Genomic DNA, 25,273 nt, shown 5'->3' with positions numbered 1-25,273 from the left:
ATCCATGGTCACTGAGATTTTCCTCAACGTTTTCTTCAAAGAATTGTACAGGTTTAACACTTACATTTTGGTCTTCGATCCATGTTGGGTGGATTTTTTGTGGTGGGAAGTAGGGTCCAACATCATTGTTTTGCATGGGGACATCTAGTTCTGCCAGCATCATATGTTGAAGAGACTATTCTTTCTCCACTGGATGATTTTTGCAGCCTTTTTGGAAATTTTTCTTTTTTCAAGATGATTTGGCTATTGCAAACCTATATGGATTTTAGGATCAACTTTTCCATATCTGTAAAAAGTACTGTTGGGGTTTGGATAAGGATGGCACTGAATGTGTAGATCATTTTTGTGAGACATCACTCTCTTGGTTTCCTTTGATTCTGTCTGTGGTGTCCTCAATCTCTTATAGCATCTTTAAGACAGTTGATATAAAGTCTTTGTCTAGTAAATCCAATGCCTGTGTTTCCTCGGGGACAGTTTCCATTACTTTCTTTTTCTCTTCCTGTCAGTGAACCATACTTTCCTGTTTCCTTGTATAACTCACAATATTTTGTTGAAAACTGAACATTTTTAATATTATAATGTGACAGCTTTGAAGATCAGATTCTCTCCACTTCCTGAGTTTTGTTAATGAGGCTTCTTTTGAGTTGTTGCTGGCTTGTTTAGTGGCCTTTCTAAACAATTTTAATAAAATCTGTATTCTTTGTTGTGTGTGGCTACAGAAATCTGTGTTCTATTAGCTTAATGGTCATCTAGTATTTTGACAGAATTTCCTTAAATGCCTAAAGGCAAAAAAGAAAAATGAAAAACACTCTTCCAAGTCTGAAAATTGGCTCTGTGTGGGAATACTTCTTAAACAGTTAGGCAGGCCATTTACAACTCTGCCTTTTCCTGTTTGCTCAGAGCCTGAAGTTCAGTCAGGAGTAAAAGCTTCAAGTCTTTTCAGGACTTTTCTGACCATATATCCAGCTCTGGGAATGTTCCTGGTCTTATCAATTCCCTAGTACTGTGTAGGAGCTTTTAAAAGCCCTATCCTCCATGTATCACTTTTCCCTATGTTTTTTTTTTTCCCCTTGGGATTTTCTCATTTGTCTATTGCTTGTCCTGACTGCTATCCCTTGCTCCAGGTTCCCATGGCCAATGCTTGTGCTTTTAAATACTTTCTGCAAATGCTGCCTGGGAAGTCACCCCAGACCTGGGAATGCTCGGAGTCAAGCAAAACAAAGACAGGCCCTTGGCTGGTCCTTTAGGGAGCTACCAAAGAAGTTGAAACACACTACCACAGTTTTTTTGAGACTCATATCCATATCACTCCCTCCAACACTGCCAACCTATACCAGGAATGCATGCTACTAACTTCTTGGGCATTACTACTCTGGGGATGGGCCACGGTAGATGGGCAACCTGAAATACCACAATGCTTTTACTAAAGTGTGGTAGCTTCTGTCATCATTAGGTTTTCCCTGATTGCTGTTAATTTTTGACTAGATTCCAGAGTTCTGCAAAAGTTGATTGACAATTTTGTTAAGCAATTTTATTAAGTTGATTTTGTCTCATGCATAATTCAATTTTTTATTATAGTAAATGTATATAAATGCACATAAAATTTGACATTTTAACCATTTTTAGTAGTTCAGTGACATTAATTACATTCACATTGTTGTGCAACCATCACCACTCTTAATTGCTTTTATGAAGGGATGAAGCCATAGAATTTCCTTCTCTGCCATTTTCCATGATGTCACTTCTGACTTCAGCTTTTTGAAGAGGGAAATAATGTGGCATGATGTGTGTTAGAAAAGTTAGAGACTTTCTTTGCTACTTTTTGTGAACCTACAATTATGTCAAAGTAAAAAGTTAAAAATATATAGTGGATAATGTATTTTAGGATCTTTCAACAATTTTTTTTAATGTTTATTTTTGAGAGACAGAGACAGAGCATCAGTGGGGGAGGGACAGAGAATCCGAAGCAGGCTCCAGGCTCTGAGCCGTCAGCACAGAGCCCAATGCAGGGCTCGAACCCACAAAGCAGGAGATCATGACCTGAACTGAAGTTGAATGCTCAACTGACTGAGCCACAAGGTACCCCCCTGTTTTTCAGGATCTTATATATATATATATTAATTCAGATATCAGGAGAAAAGCCTGAACTCAAAATAGCAGATTAAACCAGAGGCAAAGAAATGCAGAAAGAAACATTATAAATAGTTTCCAAAGAAAATCCCTAGGTCATTATGTGCCATGGCACAGAGATAATCACACTGAGTGCTGAATAAGTTTGGAAGAACATTTGACTTGATTCAAAGGGAAAAAAAAGGAAAAACAAGTCCTTGCAATGGGTATTATAAAAGGTCTCAAAGGACCAATTTGATTACATTTTTCACTTGTCAAACCAGGTTTGCATCATGTAAACAAATTATACATGGACAAATAAAACTTAGCAAGAACCAGGGAAGAAGAAACTAGAACCTGAAAATAAATTAGGCTAGAAGAAAGACATCAAAAACGACTCCAGGTGTTGTAGGGTTAAAAAAACACAACTTTTTCCTGTATCTTGTAACAGTTCATTGACCGAAATCCTGCAAATTAAACTGACAAAAGACAGGCAAAAAGGCACATAAATTTTATTTGATGTTAATATTAATTTTTTTAAACTTTATGTATTTATTTTTGAGAGAGAGAGGGAGAGACTGAGACACACACACACACACACACACACAGTGAGAGAGAGAGAGAGAGAGAGAGAGAGAGAGAGAATCCCAAGCAAGCTCCATGCCATCAGTACAGAGCCCAACGTGGGGGCTCAATCCCATGAACCGTGAGATCATGATCCAAGCTGAGGTTAAGAGTTGGACGCTTAACCAACTGAGTCAACCAGGTGCCCCTTGATGTTAATATTTTAATTTTTATGTGTATATGGGGGTCTCACAGAAAAGGAAGTGAAAACCCAAAGATATGTTTAGGCCTGAGAGCTTACATACCATTTTAACAATAAAGTGATAAATCTGTGAAGAAGTGGTAAGACAAAGACAAAGTTTTTGGGCTTCTAGGGGTGGCAAATTGTGGGAAAGTGAATATATGAGGGGAGACTAATGGAAGTTAAGGTTATTTTAGTAAGACTTGTTTTTGTAGACTCAAGTTAGTGTTGCATTTGACAGCCTCAAAGAGTTGTCTCTTTTTCCTGGTATTGGAGAGGGGGGAGGAGACACCTTCTCAAAGGGAAATTTATACCCTGCTTTTTAAGCATAAGGGAAGAGAGTAGAGAGTTTTTCTGTGTCTGCTATTTCTCAATTGCCTTCAATTCAAAATAATGCTTATGCTAACATAGAATATTTTGGGGTAAAATATTTTGATCCCCTTCAGTAGTTTAAGGAAAAAGGAATTCAATACAGGGAGCTGGTTACTCACAAAACCATTAGGAGAATGGAGAATCAGGCTGTAACAGGAGACAAGCAATGCTTGTAGAACATCACGGATATGACCTTCTCAAGGTGCTGTAATCTCAATCACAAAATATAAGATGGGTGCTAAGAAAGCCAGGCCTGGGAAGCCACGAACACTGCTTTCACAAATGTTTCTTGACAACCCTCAGTGGAAGGTAGTGATTAGGTCTAGAGCATGGAGTGCAACATCTACCCCCCTTACAGCTGCCTCCTGCTCCAGGAAGCTGGAGACAGGATACTAGCCGCTCCACGAGATTGTTTCCCAACAGCAACCAAAAGCACCAAGATAGTTCCTCTTTCATTTCCACCTTTAAAATCTCATGCAAATGCATCTAGCTGTCCTCATTTGTATCCAGGACCCTAGCTGCGAGACTGGATAATGTAATTTTTAGTTTTGCAGCCTCTGCAGTACAGAAATGCACACTGGAAGGAAGTGGGAATGAATATTAAGTGCCGACTGAGTATATTCAGTCCTGTGGCTGTTTAGATATTTCCTCGATTTTTATGTGTTCCATTGACTGGCAATTCTAGCACCCCAAGATCGGAATAAGAAAAAAAAAACCCTTAGAGATCATTTTGTGCTAACCCTATAATTCTGCAGATGAGAAAACTGAGACTCAGAACTTTTGAGTGACCTGTTCCAGATCCTACAGGTAACAGTGGCACATCTTAGTTCCCGGGTCTAGGATCCTTTCCAGACATTTAATTTCTTTATATATACCCTGCTTTGTTCCAAAGAGAATTTAAAGTGGCTTACTGACATAAAAACAATACAGCAGAATAAAATTCTTAAAAGATAACTATGTAATATGAGACACACAGGAAGTGACGGGCATCATTTCAAGGAGCCGGGACTCCAGCATGTAGGAGTAGGTAATTTAGCGTTCTGAAGAGTAAGCAAAGATGCAATCTGCGATTGAATCTAATTTTTAGGCACTTGATTAATGAATTTGACCTCAGGTTTGGTATGTGAAAAAGAGCTCTTTTAGGGGTGCCTGGGTGGTTTAGTCCATTAAGTGTCTGATTCTTGATTTTGGCTCAGGTCATGATCTCACGGTCGAGAGATGGAGCCACACATGGGGCTCTGCGCTAGGCATGGAGCCTGCTTTAAGATTCCCTGTCTCTCCCTCTCCCTCTGCCCCTCCTCCACTCACATTCTCCCTCTCTCTCTCTCAAAAATAAATAAAGTATTTTTAAAAGGGTTCCTTTATAGTTTACTACACAAAAAAAGAAGTTTCTTACTCAAAAATGCCTTAAAAAGAATAGTGATTTCTTAAAAAGCTATTTCTTTAAAACAGAGAAAGCCTAAAAGGCTGAAGAGACCCCACAGAAAGTTTAGGTGGCTAAGACAGCAGTGATTTGTTTTGCAGAAGGGCTAACAGTGTCCTAAAGGGTCAGAAAGGGGCTGTCAACGTCTTAGCGTAGGTGAGCAGGTCACAGTCAGGGGCTATCTGCGCATGTCAGAACTGTCAGCTGGAGGCAGCCGAGATGATTTGGGGAAGAAGCAGACATGCCAAGCAACAGTTTGATTTAATAATTAATTTAGAAAGAGGTAAATAAAATTGCCTGTCAAGAGCCAAATAACAAAAATAGAAAGAACTCTAAGTGTAAGTTATTAGCTTTGTGTTTATGTTAAATGTATTTTTGACATTAATAATTTCTTCCTTTTTACCACCTAGCTCCTTTCCTCCACATTAAAAATTTTTTTTTCCCAGAATGCATTTTGATGTTCTCTCCAACCTGTTCCTCTAATTGCAATTAAACCCTGAGGGAGTAATTTTTCCAAATGCCAGAAAATAAGTTAGTGCCCAAGGGAATGGCAAAGCTGGAAATGTGATGTGAGTAATCACCAGACCCGCTTTTTCTGCTTTAGAACAAAAGAAGGGCTGGGAAGAAGGGATCACCCACAATTCTCAAATAGGAAGCCCTGGTGTTCATTTCCCCCAAGAAAATCATTGTTCTGCAATCTTAGGATCATCTGACAAACTGCTTCCTGGTGTATTGATTTGCTGCCACACTAAAAAAGTAATAAATCAATAACCAGCTTTGTTGAGAAAGGAGGGAAAAGTAGTGTTAGCTTGAGGAACCAGAGAAGCCTTCAGAAAAAGAATTACGTTTTTGAGGGAAAAACAGTAATGCATTTGGGAGGAACTTTGAGGACCTAAGAGATGGCCACACAATAGCAATTTGAGAGGAACTTGTGTATGGTTAGTCCCATGCCAGTCTCACTTTGCGTAGGTTAGTACTGCAGGCAGGAAGCTGAGTCATGGGCTACACAGAAGCAATGGTGCATGAATCAGATAAGATGGTCAGGCATGGGTGCCCTGGTGGGAATGACACTATGGCATAAAGACAGAAGTTGCACTGGCATCAGAGAGACCTGAATTTGAACTCCAGCTGGCACTAGCTGAGCTTGCCTGGGCACGTTACTTGAATTCCTAAGCTTTTGTTTCCTCATCTGTAAAACTGGAAGAACAGTTTTTCCCGCATGGTGAGGATAAGTTATAACATCTCAGAAGGGGTTAGTACATTGTAGTTGGCAAATAGTTGCTATTATTGTTAACTAGAAGACTTTGGGGGCTACGGAGAATAGATGAGGAAGCAAGAACATCAGGAAGTTGGTTTAGAATTTTTTAAGTCGATAGAATGGTTTCTAAATTACAGAGAGACCAGCAAGTTAGGAAAAGCACATGATAAGCAGCAAGAGTCATTGAAAGGAATTTGATGCTATGTCATTGGAGGGAAGTCAATGATTTATTTGAGGAAAATGGTATCCAATTTATCAGTAGAAAGCTATTTGACATTTGTGGGAAATGGGAGAAAAGTCAGGTCAAAATATAAAAATGCGGAAACCATTAACTGGATGAAATGGAATGCTTGGTGATATGTGAGGGAGGGGCCAGTGTGAAACAAGTGGTCTTGAGATAATTGGAGAAAGATGGGTAACAAATGGTGTATCTAGACTGGAGTTCAGGGAATTCTATCAGTCTTTGTGAGGGAAAAATGCCATTAGAAATGACATCAAAATTTTTCTATGCAAGTATTCTCTGTGTAATCTCTGCCAGCATAAATTCCATAATTATAATTTTTTTTTAATAATAAAAAAGTAGAAAAAAAGTGCCTGACCAGGGTACTGACAATCAGTTTCCCAGTGAAACTGGTGAAGTTGAAATGTTAGGTCGGGTAAGAAATTAAAAATTTCAATTATCTACCTGTCAGTTGTCAGGCTACCTAATTCAAGATGAAATAAAGATATGAGATTTTAGGATGAGACAAATGACTAATTCTAGCAAGGTAGAATGGCCCCACATGGCATAGAGTGTGTGTGGAATGAACAGAAACTGATTTAGTCAGGGGTGTATGAGTGATCTTTTGGATAATCATGGCACAATCAAACCTGACATTTTATTAGGTGGGGTAAAGCCAAGAACACCCATTTAGATAAAATTCAAACACTGATCCCAGACAAACTTGGCCAAAATAGATTTTAAATTTTTTTTTTCAACGTTTATTTATTTTTGGGACAGAGAGAGACAGAGCATGAACGGGGGAGGGGCAGAGAGAGAGGGAGACACAGAATCAGAAACAGGCTCCAGGCTCTGAGCCGTCAGCACAGAGCCCGACGCGGGGCTCGAACTCACGGACCGCGAGATCGTGACCTGGCTGAAGTCGGACGCTTAACCGACTGCGCCACCCAGGCGCCCCCAAAATAGATTTTAAAACAACTTTTTAAAAAGTCTGAAGGCTAATTAAAGACATTGTTGTAAATAAGCGAACACTGTTTGCCACAGATAAATCAAAATGTCCACGTATGAAGGATAAATAGAAATCAAATGACTAAATAATCCTAGAAGCACATTACAAGATTTTCTGAAATTATTGATGACAGGATTGCTTTTAAGTACATCAAATCAGCAAGCTATGTAGATATGGAAAAGTGATGCATGTAGATGCAAAGGAAATATAAAATCCAATGAATTCATTTATTCTTCTTTCCTGAGTAGAAATGTGAACAGCCTCTAAAAAGGAAAAAAAAAAAAACAACAACCACAATTAACTTAGGAAAGACAGATTAAAAACAAAAAAAGAAAAGACATATTTTCTTCCTTCGATGTCTGACTTTTTATTACCTGAAAAAATCAGAAAGATTCCAAATTTTTGATGAAATCCAGTTTTAGGGAAAACTACTTGAAAAAAGTTCTGTAGCCTTTTTTATTTCAAAGAAAGCTCTTATGGAATGATGTTAAGGCTAAATTCATTTCCAAATTAGCTTTGGAAGCAGACAGTTGAGATTTACAAAGGAAAAAGTCAGGGTGCAGCAAAATTACTGGGAGTGGCTGATCCCCACCCAGAGTCTGAATGCACTTCATGTATGGATGTTGCTTAAGATATATTATCAGCTGTTAATTGAGCTGGGACATTGACCTTGTGACACTAAATGCCATGGGGCAATCATTGGAACCCCCTGGGAAGCCTGTGGAATCTGTGAAGAAAGGCAGAATTCTAAACACCTCAGAGGCATAGCCTTCTTGTGGAGAAAGAAAACAGAGTTAATATAAAGAAAATTGTCTTTGATTAATCTGGTAATTGTTTCTAGAACTAGTCTTATTGGATTTTTTTTCAATCATAAAAGCAATATACTCTAACTGAAAAAAAAAACCCTAGAAAATGCAGAAAAGAAGAAAATAGAAATCAATTATCACCCCACACTCAACAAACCTATGATAATATCTTAAAATGTACTTTATGCATTTTTCTGCCATATATATGGTTTCTGTCTTTTTGTAAATTTTGTATAAAATGAGATAGTACTATTTTGTAGTCTGCAGTTTTTACTTAGAAACGTATGAAATGTAAGTCTTTTATGTCAATAAATACTGATACATTTTCTTAAAAGTTTATTTTATTTTTGAGACAGAGGGAGACAGAGCATGAATGAGGGAGGGTCATAGAGAGAAGGAGACACAGAATCTGAAACAGGCTCCAGGCTCTGAGCTGTCAGCACAGAGCCTGACGCGGGGCTCGAACTCACTGGCTGCGAGATCATGACCTGAGCCAAAGTCGGACGCTTAACTGACTGAGCCACCCAGGCGCCCCCAGATACATTTTTTTTAAATGTCTGGACATTACGTAGTTTACTTTTTTGATATATAGGTAAGTTACATAATTTAAATAAATAATTTATTTACTTTAAAAAAAATGTTTATTTTTGAGACAGTGCGCAGGCACAGTGGGGAGGGGCAGAGGGAGAAGGGAACGGAAGATCATATACTGTCTCTGTGCTGAAAGCAGCGAACTCTGATGTGTGGCTCTAATTCAGGACCCCTGAGATCATGATCTGAGCCGAAGTCTGTCGCTCAACCAACTGAACCACCCAGGCGTCTCTATTTACTTTTAAAATCAATTCAATATTTGGCTCCCAGTATGTTCTTTATGCACATTAATCCATGTATATTTCTGATCATATTATACTCTCAGACTGTAATATTATGCTCTGTGCAGCATCTAGCATGGCAGAGAATGACAAAGTATCTTTACCCATTCACTGGAAAGGATTTTAGAGCCCTGGCACTCGATATTTCACTATTAACACAATGCTAAGCTGAGCATCCTTGCTTGATTCTTTCTTAGGATGAATTCCAAGAAGTTGAATTGCTATCCCAGAGGTGATGCTCATTTTTTTGGTATATATATTTATTTATTTTGGGGACTGCACAAGCAGGAGAAGGGCAGAGATGGGGGAACAGAGGGTTGGGAGCGGGCTCTATGCTGACAGGCTGTGCACAGCGATAGAAAAGTGGTAGCTAACCATCAAAGTTCACTGGTAAAGTATTATAGTAGTGGCTGGGACACATTTACTTTACTAATCAGACTTTCAAAAACTTTTCACTTCTGCTCTAAGTTTAAAAATGAGCTAACCATTTAATGTTTTAAAGGTTGGGGTTTAAAAAAAATAATTAGCACACAGTAATATTATTGACTTTTTGGGTGTGTGATTCTATGAATTTTAACACATGGGTAGATTTGTATATCCACCACCACAATCAGAATGTGGACCGGTTATAGTCCTACGAGTTTAGTAGTCTTAGTACTACTGGTTAAGTATAGTACTAAACATCTTTGTACTACCCCCATGTACTCCAACCCTGGCCACCACTGATTTGCTGTCACTTTAGTTTCTGTCTTTTTAAAGTGTCGTACAAATGCAATCATAGAGCATGAAATTTTTGAGACTGGCTTCTTTCACTCAGCATGATGCCTTTCAGATTCATCCAAATTGTTGTATATTTCAGTAGTTTGCTCCTTTTTATTTCTGAGTAAATTTCATTGGGTGGATGTACCACCCAATGTTTGTTTACTCATTTATTGAAAGGTATTTGCGCTGTTTCTAATTTCTGACAATTATGAATAAAGCTGCTATATAAGCACTCTTGTACAGATTATTGTATGGATGTAAGTTTTTGTTTCTCTAGGGTAAATATATAGAAGTGGAATTGCTAAGGCATATGGTAAATGTATGTTTAACTCTATAAGAAACAGCCAAAAACAGTTTTCTGAAGTCTGTATCATTTTTATATTTCGACCAGCAAATATACGAGTGATTCAGTTTCTTCACATCTTTGTCAGCACTTGGTGTTTTCGGTATTTTTTATTTTAGCCATTGTAATAGGTGTGTGGTGCTATCGCGGGTTTAACCTGCATTTCACTAGGAACTAATGTTGAACATCTTTTGATTTGCTTACTTGCCATCCATGTCTCCTCTCTGGCTAGGTTACCTGCTAGTCTTTTGCCTGCTTTAAATTTTGTTTGTTTTTACCATTGACTTTTGAGAATTCTTTATATATTGTGGGTACAAGTCCTTTGTCATACACATGGTTTGCAAATATTTTCTCCTAGTCTTTAGCTTGTCTTTTCATTGTCTTGACAGTGTCTTTCACAGAGAAAGAGATTTTAATCCTGGTGAAGTCTCGGGATTGGTCTTTTTTTTTTTAATTTTTAATTATGTTTTTATTTATTTTTGAGACAGAGAGAGACAGAGCATGAGCAGGGGAGGGGCAGAGAGAGAGGGAGACACAGAATCCGAAGCAGGCTCCAGGCTCTGAGCTGTCAGCACAGAGCCCAACACGGGGGCTCAAACTCACAGACTGTGAGATCATGACCTGAGCCAAAGTCAGAGGCTTAACTGACTGAGCCACCCAGGCATCCTATCTTGGGGTCAGTCTTGAATACTCTATGTGGATGCTGGTTGATTGCCCAATCTCCCAACCTCCCTTTCATCTAATTCCCACATATTTGGTCTCCATGTCCAATTCCCAGGTCTGTCCCCTCACTGCACTTACTCACAAAAGTCAATTCAATTAAATATGTTATATATGTGTATTTATAAATATAAATTATATAATGTAAATAAATACTTGATTTGCTTTTAAAATCAATTCAACATTTGGCATGTTTGTTATGCATTTTTATCCACACACATTGCCGAGTCATATGGCCCTGGAAGGTAAGCACTTGTCCTTTTCTTACCTTGTTTTGACCTGCACCTCGCATATGAGAAGATGATAGAGTATCATCATTGGAAGGGATATTTTGTCCCGATAGTAAACGTGTGGTCTGTGCCTCAGCACCATCAGCATTACGTGGGAGTCTGTAAGAAATTCAGACTCTCAGACCCTACCCCAGGCCTGTGAGTTAGAATCTACATTCTAATGAGATCTCCAGGTGCACATTAAAGTTTTTGAAGCACAACTGTCTAGTCATCAGGCTCTCTCTCTCTTTTTTAAAAATGTTTATTTTATTTTATTTTATTTTTTTATTAAAAAAAATTTTTTTTTCAACGTTTATTTATTTTTGGGACAGAGAGAGACAGAGCATGAACGGGGGAGGGGCAGAGAGAGAGGGAGACACAGAATCAGAAACAGGCTCCAGGCTCTGAGCCATCAGCCCAAAGCCTGACGCGGGGCTCGAACTCACGGACCGCGAGATCGTGACCTGGCTGAAGTCGGACGCTTAACCGACTGCGCCACCCAGGCGCCCCAAAAATGTTTATTTTTGAGGGGGGGAGGGGCAGAGAGAGAGGCAGATACAGAATCCAAAGCAACTCCAGGCTTTGAGCTGTCAGCACAGAGCCCCACATGGGGCTTAAACTTACCAACTGCGAAATTACTTGAGCTGAAGTTGGGTACTTAACCAACTAAGCCACCCAGGTGCCCAGGCTCTCACTCTTATTTTCCAAACAAGGAAACTGAGGTTGGGAGGGAGCAAAGATGGCCTCAAGGCTGGAGGCAGCTAATGCTAGAGCCAGGTGGAGAACCTGGCCTTCTCACTCCAAGGCCAGTGTGTTCAGCCAGCTGCCACCTGCCTCCAGCGTTTTGGATGACAATGACGATGTCAACTTCTCCCATCTCATCCCAGGCCATGCATGGAGCATCAGCACTTGTCCTGATGTGGTCTTTTTCCAAAAAGACTCCCCTCACTCCTTATTCCCAATATCCTCTAGGGATATCAAACTTTCAAAATGCAGGCTTTCAAATTTTCCTAATGAAGTGAACTACATACTCTTCGGGGGAATAAAGTGATTTTTTCCCCTTGCATTTGTTTACTTCTCCGTAAGCTCCTGAGATGGCTAACATACTAGTTGTTAATCACACCATCTGCTCAAACAGCACTTCTAAATCATTTGATTCATACTTTTCTTTTTAAGGAATTTTTTTTGCAGAACAATATGTTTGTGTCTGTGTTACTCCCATCATTTGGCAATGCAGTATGAGCTATTTAAACTTTCCTATTTATTGTAAATGGCTTTTCAATCAGCAAATATTTTTTTAAATGTGCATACACCACAAAAAAGCTGTGTCTACTGACTTTTCAAACATTGGAAACAGTAGAAAAATCTGTTCCAGTCTGTCTGCTGTCAAATTTTTAACCATCTGATTATATTTAAATGAAGCGTTTAGGAAGATGATTTATCTGACTGACCCTGAGAAAATGTTCTCCACTGGTCCTGGAGATGGCGGTGCTGTGCAATTTAGTACAACCCTTCCTCCACTACACCCCCACCCCACCCCCGCAAAAGGAATTTCTGGAATGGCAGAAACTGGGAGAGGATTCGCTACATGTGAACCTTCTAACACTTAGCATAAACCTCTTCTGAACCCTGGAACAATTTGGTTTATCTTTGGGTTCTTTTGTTTTTGTTTAAAGCTGTACCCCATGCGCTTCCTGTTTCCAGCTGGGATCTGAAATGGAAATAGTTTAAAGGTTATTCTCATATCATGGGTAACCAGGAAGTGCCTATATAGTTTACTAAGAAGCTGGTTTTCACAAGACTGCTTGGCTTTAAAAAAAAAAAAATCCTAACAAAGGCTCAACCAAGATAAGTGGAGCTAAGAATACTAGAAGTTTTGAATGCCTACTGGGACCACATCTCTGGGAGCTGCCTCTCCGGGTTTCCTTTCCTTAACAACAGAGGCCTGCTGCCTGACATTCTTTAAATTTCATTAGCAGGATCTGGAACAGTGGGTTTAAAGCGAAACGTGCTCAAGCCCTAGGCAGTATAACCCAGAGGACAATTTTTTGGTCCTGTCATTGCTAAGGTGTAGGCAGGAAAACAGGGGAGATGGGGCGGGCTGGGGGGGGGGCGGGGTAGGGGTGGATACAGATACACAATCTTTATTTTTGAGATTGTCAAAACTTGGTGACAATTCAGCTAGCCAGAAAACATTTATTAAAGGCTTCATTATGTGAAAGGCATTATATCAAGCATTGTTACAAATAATAACCGGCACTATTTATGTGCTATGAGCCAGCCCCTTGCCAAATGCTTCAGCAACATTTCATTTAATCTTCACCAGAACTGTGTGAGGTAGGCACTGTACCCCCCACCCCCCACCCTTTTTAAGTGGGCTTCACGCCCAGTACAGAGCCTAACGTGGGGCTTAAACTCATAACCCCGAGATCAAGACCTGAGCTGAGATCAAGAGTCAGACGCTCAACCAACTGAGCCATCCAAGTACCTGCCATTTTTTTTTTAACATAAGGAAAATGGAGGGCAGAGAGGTTATGAAATGTGCCTAAGATCGTGCAACTCATAAGTGCAATTGTTGAGATTCTAAGTCAAGCCTTGTAACCCTAGAGCCTGCTCAGTCAGTTGTTGCCTTGTGTTTTGATTCATAGATGAGATAGCACAGATATCAAACTCTCAAGTTGGAATTAGACATATTTGGTGCCCATTTAAGAATGACAGAGACCCAGAGACTTAGATCTTAGTACTTTCCTTCTGCTAAGTGTTATCTAGTTGGAAAGAAGCCAGGCCCTCAGTGAACATGCATGTCATTTGGGCTGGGGAATTCCACTTGGAATAGCACACCTAAGTGACCTAAGATGTCTTTCTCCAATGTGATCTCATCAGAGAATTTCTGGGACTAAGATTGGCTAATGAAGTTAGGGACACCAAGGATATCCAGTTGAGGCTGTAGTTTTGGATACCTAGGGGTAAAACACACCAACATTTTCAAACTGTTTTTTCCAGTGTATTGTACTATTGCCCAAACTCAGAGAGTATCTCAAACTGATTCTGTTTAATTCCTCAAATTTGAATGTGGGGTCTTCTTTTTCATCTTTGTCACTAAAATAAAGATATATAGAATCCCATTTCTTCTCTTTGCTTATGAATGCCTTACAACATTGCCTAGGGCAGTGATTCTCAAAGTGTGGTCTCCAGACTTATGGCATCAGCATCAGTTGGGAACTTGATACAAATTCTCAGTTTAGAAACCTCTTTCATTCTGCCTCGTTTGATTTTCTGTTTCAAGTCAGAATACTTCACTTGGAGACACATTTTTGTCTCCTCTAAAACATACTCCTGCAGGGGATGGGAGCCACTTCTATTTGTGAGGAAACTGCTTCCTCTGCATCCCTTCACTGTTACGGGAATGCTGAGGCTATTATTTTGTAGGAGGATGGCATTTTACTGTGGTCCTATATTTGGTTTAGGCCACACCCACAGCAGGGACCTAGTTGCAGCTGAAAGGTAAGCTCACAGCCAGTGTCTGTCCCTTGTGGAAGGAACATGTAGTAGACCAGCACTGACGGTGAAGGAGAAGAACGGGGTGCTATCTTGGTCTTGAAGTTGAAGGAGGGGTTGGGATGTTAGAAATGTGTGTGTGTTTTGGCGGGGGTGTTGCGATCACAAGGTGTGTGAAGGATGTGATTCTGTCACATGAAAGTGTCTACTTAAGGTTGTTTTTGAATGATGGTCAGAGACTTCTTAAGGTCAGAGACTTCTTAAGACTTCAGGCCAGTAGCAGTAAGAGCCAGGAGGACTGTCCCTCCTCTGTACTTACTAAAGCAGCTCCAGGAGTCTCTGTGTTATCTATTAGGGCTTTGTATAAGATTCTGTTTGAAATATAGGATTTCCTGATGGAAAAATATTAGGGGGAAAAATCCATCTTGTTTGTAGTGTAGGTTATTTTGATCACTACATTTTCAATGTTTCTTTCTCTTTATTGATTCTTGGGATCTTGCAAAACTTGGTTGAAAATATCTCAGCTGATCTATGGGAAAAGGTTTTCTCACATTGAGATCTCCTCCAGAGATGACCATGGGAGTAATGGAGAAAACCAGAGGAAGTGGCCTCTGAGGTGAAGGTAAAACCTGAGAGAGGGGGCAGAAATCAGGTCACCAAGCTCCTTCTCCCCACCATTCTCCTTGTCCCGATTTCTTATTCCACTGCTAAAGGGAGTTTATTATAAAGATGCTTTTTTTTTTCCTTTTTTTTAAAGTGAATTCTCTTTTTTAAATATCTAGTGCAGTGCTGGGCACTCAGGAGGTGCTTAATAAATACTTCTTGAATTAAATTAAGAACCTTAGAGCTGTTAAAGAGATGCTGCACATTGGGGGGAGAATACAAAAAAGGAAAGATTGTGGAAGATGAACTTGTCTTTCTTTACAGATGGTTTCAAGGAACTACCAAGGTCAGAAATGAAAACCTATCCTCCCCCAGCTGGCTACATATGGCATTCGACTTATTAAGACTGTTATTTTCTAGAATCATAACACAAAAGCTGACAGTGTCTCAACAACCCAGGGCAGCCCACATATGATGCCAAACTGGGTCCCTGCATTCTGATTTTTGGCTCATTTTCAGGGAGTCAATGGGTGTGTGTGATTTCATTTCAGACTCTTTGATTGTCTCTCAGACTGTTCTAGAAAACAGCCTTTGGGCTGTAATTTTATTTTATTTCTTTATGCTTTAGGAAAATCTCCCTGGCTTTTCTCAGTAAAGAAAAGGAAAAAAAAAATGATAGGAAAGGCACTTTGCAGCCAGGGCAGGAGCAGTGGTGGTGGCGGTGGCAGCAGCCACTGCCCCAGCTGCCGCCATGCTTCATAAAACCATCCCAAATGGGATGAGCGCATTTAGCAGAATGATCAATCCACTGCTGCCATATCACTTCTATTTATAATCTTGGCAGAGCTACAAATTTCAAGGGTTTTCGGAGACGGGGGAACTCTGTTACATGAAGTGATTTTAGCTCTCATCTTTTTCAGAGCTTGAATTCAAGGGAGTGGAGATCTTCCAGCCTTTAAAGGAATTGATGTTCCCACAGAACCCAACTAGCTGCCTGCTCACAGGTGATGGCTTTTAATACAGGCAAGGAAAAGGCTCAGAAGGGTCTTTTTTTCTAAGGCATCTTTTTTATTTTTTAAGGAGTTTATAAGATAGAAACCTATTTCATGTATTTTTTGTGTTTATCTGCAGATAATAGCCTTAAATCACCTAAGGGTTTACTCACACATCTCTGCCTCGCCTCAAATTATTCATTTCCAATACTGGCCTCTCTGTTAATTAAATGGTATGTCTATGGGGGCATTTCCACTTGAATGATAATTAATGTGTTTTTTCCCAATCCAGCTGCCCATGAACTCTTGGTAGATAAATTGTTTTGTAGCACATATTTGCGGCTGGGCTTGGATAATGATTTCCTGCTCAGTTGAAAAAAAAAAAAGTAAACATCTTCCAAAGCACAATATCTCTTCCTTACCTTTTTACAGCTTGGGAACGTGGGGAGAGGAAGAAGGGTACCCCCTAATTTGCAAATAAGATGACCAAAGTAACACAGTAACTGTGGTGGAAGCTACACTGACCTTTCGGTTAATTTTCATAATTATTTGATATCCTTGCTTGTGTCCCTGGTGGTTCATAAGGCATATGGTTTCTGAGACATGTATAAATTAAGGTTACTTAAATGTTTTTGATTTCAGAGATATGTTAAAATGTGACTAAGTTGCTTTTTAATGCACAAAGTCTTCTTTTTCGTTTTGGTATGCTACTAACAATGTTCTGTGAGAGGCAGAATGTCGTAGTGGTTCCAGGCATAGGCTCTGGAACGAGAGCTGCATTTGAATCCTGATTTCACCATTTGGCAACTATGAGACCATAGGCAAGTTCTTAGCCTCTTTATATCTTTGCTCATCTATGAAGTGGCAATAATACTAATGAATATCCTCCTCCTAGGGCTATTGTGTGGATTAATAGCATTTTTAAAATGTAAAACAAAACAGAATGGTGTCTGGCACACACTGATTGTTGTATTAACTATTAATCAATATTTAAAAAATATTTTGGGGCACCTGGGTGGCTCAGTCGGTTGAGCGTCCGACTTCAGCTCGGGTCATGATCTCACGGTCTGTGAGTTCGAGCCCCGCGTTGGGCTCTGTGCTGACTGCTCAGAGCCCGGGGCCTGCTTCAGATTCTGTGTCTCCCTCTCTCTCTGCCCCTCCCCCGTTCATGCTCTGTCTCTCTCTGTCTCAAAAATAAATAAACGTTAAAAAAAATTAAAAAAAATACTTTAACATTAAAGTAGATTTACTGGAAAAATTGTAAAAATTTGTCTGCTTTTATACCACACTCTTAATTAATTGACAAAAGTCTCTGAAAGTGCAATTCTAGCTCCAGAATACTAAAACGTCAGCAGAAGGATAGTGTGGGCATGAAATTTATAGTTTTGATGAATGTGAGCCTCAAAAAGAGGAGGTATAGACTGGAATATCAAGATGGGGAGAATTTTCTACCCAGAAAGGTGAATGTCTAGAGGTGAACAGCACTCTCACAGAAAAGGGAGGAGGAGGAAATGCCTTGGGCTGAAACTCCTATCTAAGCATCTTGCTTACATAAACCCAGTTATTTCATTTGTTCAGTCCAGACTTGGCCTTCCTTACCCTGAGCAAAAGTGTTATTAAAAAACCATATAGTAAGGAAAAAGAATATTAAAAAATCTTCGGCCTCGCAATGCCTCCTCCTGATTCAGAATGAAAAGATTAGGGCAAGTGGCATATCAGAACTGGGTCACTCCACCAGCTGATGTCAATTACGTGTAGAGCGCTCTAATCTGACTTGGTTCTTGGTAATAGGATCTGAGCAGGGAGTTGTCCAACCAAAACGTTAGCACAGTTGCATAGTAAGTGTCTAGAATGGAAGTCGACATCATCACATGTCAATGCTCCCAAATTTGTCTGGAGGAATTAGGAACCTACAGATGACCCAACTGTGATGTTTATGAAATACTTCTGAGTTCTGGGCACTGTGTTAAGCACCCTGTATGTTACTTTGTGCAATCCTGTTTGCAACTTTAATATTTTTCCATACTTTCCTAGTGGAGGAAGCGGAGTTCAGACATACAGCTGGTAGACAGTAAAGCTGGGATTCAAATCCAGGTAGTCTGGCTTCAGTCCATGTGCTGCTAGTTTTGTTTGTTTGTTTGTTTTGATGCTGTTAGTTGTAACCACTAAATTCCCTTCTATGATCCCACAAAAAGTGTTAAAAATGCAAGAGTTGAGAAGTATCAGTATAGCTTCATTATGTCAATTCTAAGACCTAAAAAATAATTACCCTGTGAGGTTTCCATACATATTAACAACGGTGCTGACAATTAGACTAAAATGTCAAACAGCAAATATTGCAGTGTTGGAAAATAATGGTCTACTTCCACAATTACTGAGATCACTTTTTTTTTTTTCTGTTGAAGAAATGAACACATCCCACAGACAAAGCTGGGCCTACACGGAGGCATTTCATTGATATGATGGCTCAATAGTAGCACCTGGAGAAATATCACAGTGAAACCACTGCCGATGCTGGGCATTGCACTGACCTGATATCTGAAACGGTGAGCTTCACATTCTGCCTAATAATTAAAGCAATTTATCTTCAGACGGATCTAGGCCATTTTGTTGTTCAACATGAAACTCTTGGGGGATGAAGATGACTGTAGGCAATCTCTGTTGTGCAAATACTAATATGAAAAGTACACGGGTAACTCGTTGAGATGCCATCACCTATGTGGTCATCTCAACTTTGACTGCTAGATTGATGCCACTACACAGGGCTAGAAAAAACTCAGAAATAAGCAGTAAAGTAACTGAAGCGTTACCACCATCTTGCGTGACCTAAAATGCAGACCAAATGACAATGCTTAAACAAGTCTTTATCCTGTCCCAAAGGCCAAATTAAGAAACAAATATGAGAAAAGAATGCCTGCAAAGGCCAAAGAACTCTGATATTATATGGCATGCCATTTGAGTACAGCTTTGTCCTGCCTGCTTCAATAGCCATTGGACAGTAGTGTGTGGCTACTGAGCAACTGATGTGTGGCTAGTCTGAATTGACACGTGCTGCAGGTATAAAATAAGACCCAGATTTAAAGACTTAGTATGGAGAAAGAATGTAATCCATCTCAATGATTTTCAAAGATTGATTACATGTTGCAATGATAGTTCTGATACATATGCTTAGGTAAAATATATTTTAATATTAATTTCGCCTGTTTCTTGTTATTTTTTAAAATGTGGCTACCATAAAATTTAAATTGCAAATGTGGCTTACATTGTGTGTCTATCAGGAAGTTCTGGTAGGTACTCTATACTAACAGCAGCTGAGGAATGAGACAGCTTGGTTTTCATTGTGGATGCTGAGGGACTACGTAGGGGCCAAATGGAATATTTTTGATGGCCTCGTCATCTCCAGTGATTTTTGTTTGTTTGTGTCCAAGTTAATTGCTTTCTGCTCTTTGTTACATCCTTTCTTATATTTTCTTTGGGTGTTCTTCTCGCCCCCCTCCCCCCATTCTTCAATAGAATCTGTAGCTCATTTATTTTTAGGATTTCTTGTTTCTCAATAAGTTAATTTAACTCTAAAGTATTTATTGATTTAGAAACGTCCCCAAATTTTGGCATATGACACTTATTGTTGTGTAGTTTAAATTTTTTCATAATATCCTCTTGGGGTTTCCTCTTTGGCTACTAGGTTATTTTTATGATACAGATATGTGATATAGATTCTTTGGCATGTCTTGAAATTTCCTCTGTGACTTGCTATGTAGTTTCTCTGACAGTTCTGTTTGTGCTTGAAAAGAATGTGTATTTTATGCTTTTTATTCATTATGTGCAGGCTTCTACATTATAGTCTTTTGGGTTACGTCTTTGTGTTGTTCAGATATATATTATAATTATAAATCCTTAAATTACAAGAATTATAACATTATAATTATAAATCTTTAATACTATTTCTCTCTGCCTCATGTATTGGTTTGAGAGAGGTGTATGAAAGTTTCCCACTGTGATTATAGATTTGTCAATTCCTCCTTACAATTCTCTCATTACTTTATGTATTTTGAGGCTCTATTGTTAAGTACATAAAATTTCATGACGATTTTATTTTCCTGTTGAGTTGTTCTTTTTATCTTACTTATCTATGATTCTGTCAGTGCTTCTCGGCTTAAAATTCTATGTTGTTTGATGTGAATGTAGTAATACCAACCATCACTTGATCGGTATTTGCCTGGCTCATATTTGTCCATCTCTTTCTGTATCAACATGTTTTTGTGTATTACTCTTAAAAAAGTAGCTGGATGGTATTCTTTTTTTTTTTTAATTTAATTAGAGGTGATTAAAATTTTTTTGTATTTAATATGATTACTAATACATTAATTCCTATTTACACTATCTGGTTTTATGTTTTTGTGTTTTTCCCCCCTCTTTTCTGGGTTTTTATTGAATTGACCATATGTTCTTTATTCCCTTTATATCCTCTCAACTCATTTGGTAATTATACATTTGATATTTATTCCTTTTACAGGTTTTCCTTCTGACTTAACGAATTGTGGAGTTAACCAAATCCTTATCTCCCTCCTGAGCAGTATAAGAAGTTAGAATGACTATTCCTTCCTATATTCCAAATTATCATGTACGATTTTAGTTTTTTCTTTCCTCTAAGCCACAAAATTAGTTAATGTTATTATTATTTTGCATCTGAAGTTCAGTTAGATCTATCAGCATGCTTACCTAAAGCTTCTTCATCTCATTATTTCCTCCACTCTTATTTCATTATTTCATTATTCATTATTCCCATGGATTTCATTATTCATTATTTCCATCTCATTATTTCATCCACTCTTCCTCCAGATTTACCATTATTCTTGCTGAATGATGTTATTTAGTATTTTTTTTCAGTAAACTGCTATAAATAGTAGACCCTTTCAGTCTTTTTATTTATTTACCTTTCCTTGATATAGTTTAACTGGTGGATAGTAACTTTGCTTTACCACGTTGAAAATTTACTCTATTGCATTCTGGCATCTCTTGTTACCAATGGAGGGGACGTTTTCTGTCAGTCTATTTTGTGTGTCTGCACGCAGAGAATGACATATTTTAAAAACATTTATTTATCTTTGAGAGCACAAGCCAGGGAGGGACAAAGAGAGGGAGACAGAGGATTCGAAGCAAGCTCTGTACTGACAGGCTGATAGCAGTGATCCTGATGTAGGGTTTGAAATCACGAATCAAGAGATCATGACTGGAGTTGAAGTCAGATGCTCAACTGACTGAGCCACCCAGGGACCCTGGGAATGACATGTTGAAACCCTCTGTTTGTGATGGCTCCAAAGCCCCTATTAAGTTCTATACCCATTAAAGGTGTAAACTATGAACTGATTTGGTTTAAGCTCCTGTTCACTTTGCTGCTTTTGGCTCCATTTTTCACTCAGGGATTTCACACTCTGCATTTGAAATTTGCTAGGTATCCAAATTCTGTTTCTGTAGAGTTTAATTTTTTTTCCATGAGAGAGTCATTCCCTGTCAGTTCAGTCTGCAATATTGACTTGACATTCTCAATGGTCTCATTACTGCTACATCCCACAGTCTCTGGAGGTGCCAATATGACAGTATGGTCTTGACTCTAATGTCTGCAAGTTAGAGTCATGGAGCATTTATGATAAACTTTTAAGACTCTTAGCACATTTACTTGCTGAGACCCCACACCCCATGACATCCCCACATTCTGCTCTCACCTCTACTCCTGTGGTCCCTTCACCTTGGCAGTCTGCTCTCCTAGGCAGAATTCCATTGCGCATGCCCTCTGCCTGTCATTCCTATCATGGCTCTACAGCTGGTCCCTGGGATATGCCTCTTTGACTTGACATCGGAGAGAAGTACATTTACATCTCGGCTCCAACCCTTTCTGTGTCCCATGGGTTACTTGAAGTTTATCAGGTGAGTCTGGTTCTAGTCCACCAAGCCTTTCAAATTCAGAGCACATACATCTCCCCCCTCTCCCCCTTCTTGGCTCTAGTCTGGGAGAGAAGAGTCAGCAACCCCCTCTGTTGGGGAAGGGGAGAAGGATGGGGATACAGGGCTCAGCTTGTGCCAGAGAAAACCCCCTCACACGCTTCCCTCTCTCAACTCTTTGCCCTCTCATAATGCCCTTCCTACAGATCAATAATTGAAACTTTCCACAGCACCAATTTTAACATTTTTCATGATTTCATTTCTTTATTCTCTTCACTTATACTAACCAACACTTTGGTATTTATATCTGAACTCAGACATGTATCAGATTTTGATGCCTATTTACTCTAGTAGTGGCAACTAGTGAGTTATTAAGGATTTCTAAAGTGTATTATTTTTTTCTTGAGATTTTCCTTCAGTCTTTGTTATTATGGGACTTTTTTTCTCTTCTGAAAAGGGATCTGCGATCTGCAGTCACCTATGTTAACTATGATTAAAAAGTTTGAGTGAGGAGTCTTCTGTGAATGCAAGTTACTTTAGTAATGCTTAAAAGTATTAATCCTAACTTTGATGGATTATCTTTCACATAGTAGGCATTATGTAAATATTATTGAATACATGAGTGAGAAAGAAGCAATCCAAAATCCATAACACCTGTTCTTAAATTATAGAAGTACTGGAAAGTGTTGAAGGAATTGTTTTCTCAAATTTCAAAGAAGAACAAGAACTTTTGGTGCGCCTTTTCTGATTCCAGACACGTTCCCTTTGGTGTACTTAAAACATTTAACTTATAGTTGCCGTGGTGGTGTGTCTGCCATTAGCCTTCCTGAATTTGTGATATTATCTTACTTTAATAAAATGCTTTTCAAGGATTCTTGCAGGTTACTTCATAACATGGGATGGGGAGTGGGACTAGATGAAATTTAAGGTCTTTTCCAATCTAAGATTCTGTGATTCCCTTCAGAAAATTCTGGCATCGTCTCTTCTCTTCCCACTAGTGGTCCAGCAGAAGTGAGTTATGCAGGGCAGAGCTTGGGAGCCTGTGGAACAATTACTTTTCCAAATGTCTTCATTGGCAATAGTATGCTGCCATATGGCTAAGTATAGCATGCAGGTGTCACAGATGAAATCTTCCAGAAGCTTTCATGGCCTTACAAAGCCAAACAACTTGCTTTGGGAACACTGTGTACTTAATAAGGAAAGTTAGATTTTGGTCCACATGTGTCTTAAGGAACATGAATTATTTAGAATGAAAAGGGATATATCTACATAAAGGAACATTTTGTTTTCTTTTTAGCATTAAGCACAGCTGTATATGGAACAAAGTATCAGATGTAGGCTTTTACCCTTTAAAAATTATTCTCCTTGAAAGTTCACATTTTTGACCCACGTTTGCTATAGCTTTCCATGGTCTACTATGGAGAAAACGTATAACAGTAATAGGACTTTTGAGTTCTACCTGTTATCTTATCAATGACTGTATAACAACTTGCTTGAGTTCTTTGTGACTCATTTTCTCCATAAGGAAGAGGATACTTTCTGTTCCAAAAAGCTCTAAGTATATTTGGTGATGAAATGGATTCTAGAAGGACCAGGTGTTTAAGAATTCTAAAAGGTATTATTTTCTCCCTTAGTTTCTATACATGTTTAAATTCCTGTGATTGAATTTAGTAAATAGGAAACAGGAACATGTACACCCACAATCTAAATGACTGAGAAAGAAGTTGATAAACAAGACCATATTTAGCAAGCATTTTAATTTGGGGAAGAGACTGGACAAAGAAAAGAAAAAGAACATCAATAACGCTGAACTTCAGTGAACTGTATTTATTAGCATCCATATTGTTCTCTAGTTAATAGAGGTATAACATTTTGTATTCTACAGAATGACTGTCATCTATGTTCCCATTTATGAAAACATTCTAAAAATAGCACTCTGAATTCTTCAAAGCAGAGACCATTGGTGCCAGATAATTGAGTGCACTAATTTTACTGGATCCGTATGTATGTATGCACATTTATGTATGAATGTACATGGTGGTAGCATCTCTAGAGCTTTTTGTTTGCTGGGGGTCAACAGTGAGTTGTAAACACATACACATTTGAGTGTAACTACTAGAAATAAGATGGTTTGAAGCAAAAACTATTAAAAAAGGAAGTCTCCTGAAATGAATTATGCTGTGTAGTCCCACAGAGGCAATTGAATGGATTGTGGCTTCTGAGGACAATACGACAGAAAAATTTCAAGGAAATCTCACCAAAAGTATTTTAGTGACCTATGGCATGGAACAGCTCATCATAGACAGAACTTCAAGTAGTCTCTTCAACTTATGGTTCACATTTTCATAAGAAAGAACCGGCTAGCTAGTCAAGAAAGGGTGGCAGTAATTGCTTTCTCAGTCAGTGGGAAAATAAGAAAATGAAAAACAGGATAACTTAAGAAAGGCAAACTCATTTTGTACCTTCTGGAACCTCTCAGTTTGAAGTCAAAACTAAACATCATGTTTCCTTCAGAAGCAACAAACAAATTGTTTTCTTCATAATGGAGCATTATCTCCTATAAAGAAAAATAAAGCAATGTTATTTACATGTTTAATGTTTAAAAAAGAAATAAAGACTAGCAGTCGCCAGAATGATGGGACAATGGATAAAGAACAGACCCAAAGATTCCCTTCCGTCTTCCAAACCTCCACCCAGCAAGGCTCCCCAGAGAGGAGAATGCAGAAGCAGATCAGAGCTGGGAGGCTAGAGCTCTTGGAAACTTAATCTCCCACTCTTTCAGAGTTTGAATCCTGGGAGTTTGACTGGCAGCCTCACTCTGGCCTTCTGGCTATTTCTGGAAAGACTCAAAGAACTTCTTTAAGTCATATGATTTGACTGTTAAAGATCTTGACACAAAATCTTTCTTTGACCTGGGACAAGGTGAAGAACCAAGGAATGAATTATCTAAAGGAGCATGAACATTTCTGCTTGCCCCAGTGTCCTTTTCCTGAGAGGTGCTGTGCTTGGAATCTCAGGTGCATTTTTGGGCCAAACCTGGTGATTCACCTTCACTACCTCTGTGGAAGAACATAGCCTAGTATCCTCCCATCTCTGCCTGTTCATTCCAAGCAGAGCCACTATGTAGGGCCCGGTTCAGCCAAACCTTCCCTTTGTACAAATCTACAAATTTGTTCTGTTTTGAATAAGACATTCTAGGCAGGCAATGGACAAGAAAAATCACTGTGGTGCTTGCTTCTCTGTCTCTGCATGAGACTAAATTCTTTAACTGG

The 25,273-nt window shown here is 39.0% G+C and overlaps 1 long non-coding RNA gene across 2 annotated transcripts in view; it reads right to left on the bottom strand.

Moving 5' to 3' along the window:
- Window positions 1–7,184: 7,184 nt before the first annotated feature.
- Window positions 7,185–25,273, bottom strand: part of LOC116738276 — a 54,494-nt gene continuing 36,405 nt past the window's right edge. The window contains exons 3-4 of one of the 2 annotated variants that reach the window (XR_004344016.1): window positions 24,464–24,558; window positions 7,185–7,459 (exon numbers count right to left, since the gene is read on the bottom strand). This is a non-coding gene — a long non-coding RNA (uncharacterized LOC116738276). Of the gene's footprint in view, window positions 7,460–23,771; window positions 24,559–25,273 lie in introns of those variants that run through there. The other variant, XR_004344015.1, reaches the window with a different exon arrangement.

The sequence above is a fragment of the Lynx canadensis genome, chromosome C1 (genome assembly GCF_007474595.2).
Source record: "Lynx canadensis isolate LIC74 chromosome C1, mLynCan4.pri.v2, whole genome shotgun sequence".
Taxonomy (NCBI): domain Eukaryota; kingdom Metazoa; phylum Chordata; class Mammalia; order Carnivora; family Felidae; genus Lynx; species Lynx canadensis.
The sequence above is the reverse complement of the archived record's forward strand: the minus strand, read 5'-3'. Positions and strand labels throughout refer to the sequence as shown.